Raw genomic sequence first — 6,111 nt, 5'->3', positions numbered from 1 at the left:
CGCTGGTCACAGCACTGCAGTCAGTTGTTGGTACCTTCCAAAACCTCCCTGCCTCACTCCTCATGTCCAACAGCTGACCACACTGCAAAAGGTGTTTGTTTGATCTTTTGACTGTCACATTAGTGGGGCTGGACAGTGTATGATCCTCTGTACCAGACCACATGTAGCGGTTCTATGCCACATTTATTAACATGGGCAGACATAGGATTAAGTAAACAAAAGGCAGACCTACTTTGTTCTACATTACAAGAACATTATCTTCCCCACCAATGTAGCAACATCAGCAAATTTGGACAAAGAACATATTTTTATTTTGTACTTTGCAAGTGAGGGGGTCCTGATGTTTTGCAATGATGTTGCAGGTTTAATGAAAGCACTTTAATGAGGGGTGACACTACAGATGCAATGAGAATAAGTCTCAAGGGTGTTTTGCTCCACACTGGAAATAGAATGACCTCTGTCCCACTTGCACATGCCAGTCTGGCTAAAAAAAAAACTTGTGAAATTTTATAAAATGTTCCTGAATAGTGTGAGCACAAGAAAATAGACTTGTGCTACACAAAATTACTTGTTTTCCATGCAGGTTGGATAGTTGAAATAGAAAATCCAACTACATAAAAAGAAATGGCCCAAACTAAACTGGAAATGTTCAATGTCAAAGTCTAGTAGATAGCAAAGTTATCTTCCTTCCACCTCTGCACATTAAACTCAGTTTAATTAAACAGTTTGTAAAGGCAATGGATCAAAGTAGCAGAGGGTTTGCTTATCTTCCTGAAAAATTTCCTGATCTTTCAGGAACAAAAATAAAAGAAGATATTTGTGGGCCCTCAGGTCAAATCACAAGGAAGTAGTTAAATGATCAGTGCTTATCAAGATCAATCATCTTTGAAAGTACACTTCCTGGACCCTCACACTGACTACTTCCCAAGAGTTGCAGTAATTTATCAGACCAACATGGAGAAAGATCCCATAAAAACATTTCTACAATGGAAAAACAGTACAAAGTGAAGTGGAAGCCGACTGTGTTGTCCAACTGTTGCTGGAGTATCATTCTAGACTAGACACACACTCCATAAAATAGGAAAAAAGTCAGGCATGTAATTTTTTGTTGCCCCATTTGTATTATTTCCTATTTCTGTATTCCTTTAAAATATGTGCTGAGAAGTGAATTCTTTTGTGAATACAGCCTCAGACATCACCTTCCTATGCTTCCCTAATAACAGAGTTAGGTTACTTAACTGTAACACCTCTTGTTTCTTTAGCTCTACAAAATAAGTTTACGTAATATAAGCGATAAAAATTGGCAATCCAGTTAAACTTTTCGTGATTGATTTTCATTGACCCTTGAAATTGCTATAAGAATCATAACTTATCTCTCCAGAAATAAATAAAAAAAGTTAACTTTTTAATTTTTGGTACAACAGTGTATTTAACAGTGTACAACTCGAGTTAGTCAAAATTTCCTATTTAATAAGCTTCCATAGTATTTTGCATTGTTCAAGAGATACACAGAAGTAAATGGATAAATGATATTCACTAGATTACAGTTCCTTGTCAAGACAGTAAAATTCACTGTAATCTTTTCATTTATTTAATATGATATAACCATTTTGTTGTGTGTTAAGAAAGTGTAAATAATATTGATAGTTTACCATCAGAAATACTGTTCATGTTTACTGCAGACAAGTTGACACACACACACACACACACACACACACACACACACACTGTGCATCATTGAAGAAATCGATGACTGAGCCCTTCCCGCAACATTTGAGCATCGCTGACTATGGTGGGCAACAGTGTTCTGCTCATGTTGGCAACCAACTCCGATAGTGCCTTTAGATTTTAAGTCCAAAGTCTATGCACTTTTTACACTTCCAAAGCACATAGAATACCAAATCAACTGGGAATACACACCTTGGGTCCATCTCCTTGGTTGGAAACTGGAATGAACTGGAAAAATACACAGCACGTATCTTTGGGACCTGGATAAACTGACTAAACCAGAGGATGTACAGAGTTTCAGGGAGATCATAAGGGAACAATTGACAGGAATGGGGGAAAGAAATACAGTAGAAGAAGAATGGGTAGCTTTGAGGGATGAAGTAGTGAAGGCAGCAGAGGATCAAGTAGGTAAAAAGACAAGGGCTAGTAGAAGTCCATGGGTAACAGAAGAAATATTGAATTTAATTGATGAAAGGAGAACATATAAAAATGCAGTAAATGAAGCAGGCAAAAAGGAATACAAACGTCTCAAAAATGAGATCGACAGGAAGTGCAAAATGGCTAAGCAGGGATGGCTAGAGGACAAATGTAAGGATGTAGAGGCCTATCTCACTAGGGGTAAGATAGATACTGCCTACAGGAAAATTAAAGAGACCTTTGGAGAAAAGAGAACCACTTGTATGAATATCAAGAGCTCAGGTGGAAACCCAGCTCTAAGCAAAGAAGGGAAAGCAGAAAGGTGGAAGGAGTATATAGAGGGTCTATACAAGGGCGATGTACTTGAGGACAATATTATGGGAATGGAAGAGGATGTAGATGAAGATGAAATGGGAGATATGATACTGCGTGAAGAGTTTGACAGAGCACTGAAGGACCCGAGTCGACACAGGGGCACCGGAGTAGACAACATTCCATTAGAACTACTGACAGCCTTGGGAGAGCCAGTCCTGACAAAACTCTACCATCTGGTGAGCAAGATGTACGAGACAGGTGAAATACCCTCAGACTTCAAGAAGAATATAATAATTCCAATCCCAAAGAAAGAAGGTGTTGACAGATGTGAAAATTACTGAACAATCATTTTAATAAGCCACAGCTGCAAAATACTAACGCGAATTCTTTAAAAATGAATGAAAAAACTAATAGATGCCGACCTTGGGGAAGATCAGTTTGGATTCCGTAGAAATATTGGAACACGTGAGGCAATACTGACCCTACGACTTACCTTAGAAGCTAGATTAAGGAAAGGCAAACCTACATTTCTAGCATTTGTAGACTTGGAGAAAACTTTTGACAATGTTGACTGGAATACTCTCTTTCAAATTCTGAAGGCGGCAGGGGTAAAATACAGGGAGCGAAAGGCTATTTACAATTTGTACAGAAACCAGATGGCAGTTATAAGAGTCGAGGGACATGAAAGGGAAGCAGTGGTTGGAAAGGGAGTGAGACAGGGTTGTAGCCTATCCCCGATGTTATGCAATCTGTAAATTGAGCAAGCAGTGATGGAAACAAAAGAAAAATTCGGAATAGGTATTAAAATCCATGGAGAAGAAATAAAAACTTTGAGGTTCACCGATGACATTGTAATTCTGTCAGAGACAGCAAAGGACTTGGAAGAGCAGTTGAACGGAATGGATAGTGTGTTGAAAGGAGGATATAAGATGAACATCAACAAAATCAAAATGGGGATAATGGAATGGAGTCGAATTAAGTTGGGTGATGCTGAGGGAATTAGATTAGGAAATGAGACATTTAAAGTAGTAAATGAGTTTTGCTATTTGGGGAGCAAAGTAACTGATGATGGTCGAAGTAGAGAAGATATAAAATGTAGACTGGCAATGGCATGGAAAGCGTTTATGAAGAAGAGAAATTTGTTAACATCAAGTATAGATTTAAGTGTCAGGAAGTCGTTTCTAAAAGTATTTGTATGGAGTGTAGCCATGTATGGAAATGAAACTTGGATGATAAATAGTTTGGATAAGAAGAGAATAGAAGCTTTTGAAATCTGGTGCTACAGAAGAATGCTGAAGATTAGACGGGTAGGTCACATAACTAATGAGGAGGTATTGAATAGGATTGGGGAGAAGAGAAGTTTGTGGCACAATTTGACCAGAAGGAGGGTCTGGTTGGTAGGACATGTTTCTGAGGCATCAAGGGATCACCAGCTTAGTATTGGAGGGTAAAAATCATAGAGGGAGACCAAGAGATGAAAACACTAAACAGATTCAGAAGGATGTAGATTGCAGTAGGTACTGGGAGATGAAGAAGCTTGCACAGGATAGAGTAGCATGGAGAGCTGCATCAAACCAGTCTCCGGACTGAAGACAACAACAAAAACAACAACAACAACAACAACAACAACAACAACGTCATGATCATCATCTTTGAATCCAACTACGGACATGTTATTCTGTGCAACTTACCGAACAAAAGCGCTGGCAGGTCGATAGACACACAAACAAACACAAACATACACACAAAATTCAAGCTTTCGCAACAAACTGTTGCCTCATCAGGAAAGAGGGAAGGAGAGGGGAAGACGAAAGGAAGTGGGTTTTAAGGGAGAGGGTAAGGAGTCATTCCAATCCCGGGAGCAGAAAGACTTACCTTAGGGGGAAAAAAGGACAGGTATACACTTGCACACACGCACATATCCATCCACACATACAGACACAAGCAGACATATTTAAAGACAAAGAGTTTGGGCAGAGATGTGAGTCGAGGCAGAAGTGTAGAGGCAAAGAAGTTGTTGAAAGACAGGTGAGGTATGAGTGGCGGCAACTTGAAATTAGCGGAGATTGAGGCCTGGCGGATGACGAGAAGAGAGGATATACTGAAGGGCAAGTTCCCATCTCCGGAGTTCGGATAGGTTGGTGTTGGTGGGAAGTATCCAGATAACCCGGACGGTGTAACACTGTGCCAAGATGTGCTGGCTGTGCACCAAGGCATGTTTAGCCACAGGGTGATCCTCATTACCAACAAACACTGTCTGCCTGTGTCCATTCATGCGAATGGACAGTTTGTTGCTGGTCATTCCCACATAGAATGCATCACAGTGTAGGCAGGTCTGTTGGTAAATCACGTGGGTGCTTTCACACATGGCTCTGCCTTTGATCGTGTACACCTTCCAGGTTACAGGACTGGAGTAGGTGGTGGTGGTGGGAGGGTGCATGGGACAGGTTTTACACCGGGGGCGGTTACAAGGATAGGAGCCAGAGGGTAGGGAAGGTAGTTTGGGTAACAGATTGGGTAAGGATTCCAGGCGTTTGAGAAAGTGGTTGGTGTCTTTGATGAAGGATGGGAGACTGCATGTAATGGGTTGAAGGTTTTGATCTACGTAGGCAGAGATACGTTCTGTGGGGGCTTGGTAACCAGCTACAATGGGGCAGCAACAGTACCAGCATTATGACAGCTGCCACCCATTCCACATCAAACGGTCCCTTCCCTACAGCCTAGGTCTTTGTGGCAAACGAATCTGCTCCAGTCCGGAATCCCTGAACCATTACACCAACAACCTGACAACAGCTTTCACATCCCGTAACTACCCTCCCGACCTGGTACAGAAGCAAATAACCAGAGCCACTTCCTCATCCCCTCAAACCCAGAACCTCCCACAGAACAACCACAATAGTGCCCCACTTGTGACTGGATACTTTCCGGGACTGGACCAGACTCTGAATGTGGCTCTCCAGCAGGGATACGACTTCCTCAAATCCTGCCCTGAAATGAGACCATCCTTCATGAAATCCTCCCCACTCCACCAAGAGTGTCTTTCCGCCGTCCACCTAACCTTCGTAACCTGTTAGTTCATCCCTATGAAATCCCCAAACCACCTTCCCTACCCTCTGGCTCCTATCCTTGTAACCGCCCCCGGTGTAAAACCTGTCCCATGCACCCTCCTACCACCACCTACTCCAGTCCTGTAACCCGGAAGGTGTACACGATCAAAGGCAGAGCCACGTGTGAAAGCACCCACGTGATTTACCAACTGGCCTGCCTACACTGTGATGCATTCTATGTGGGAATGACCAGCAACAAACTGTCCATTCGCATGAATGGACACAGGCAGACAGTGTTTGTTGGTAATGAGGATCACCCTGTGGCTAAACATGCCTCGGTGCACGGCCAGCACACCATCCGGGTTATCTGGATACTTCCCACCAACACCAACCTATCTCAACTCCGGAGATGGGAACTTGCTCTTCAATATATCCTCTCTTCCCGTTACCCACCAGGCCTCAATCTCCGCTAATTTCAAGTTGCCGCCACTCATATCTCACCTGTCATTCAACAATATCTTTGCCTCTGCACTTCCGCCTCAACTGACATCTCTGCCCTAACTCTTTGTCTTTAAATATGTCTGCGCGTGCGCGCGAGCGAGAG

Source organism: Schistocerca serialis, chromosome 1, assembly GCF_023864345.2.
Source record: "Schistocerca serialis cubense isolate TAMUIC-IGC-003099 chromosome 1, iqSchSeri2.2, whole genome shotgun sequence".
NCBI lineage: Eukaryota > Metazoa > Arthropoda > Insecta > Orthoptera > Acrididae > Schistocerca > Schistocerca serialis.
This window is presented reverse-complemented; position numbering follows the sequence as displayed.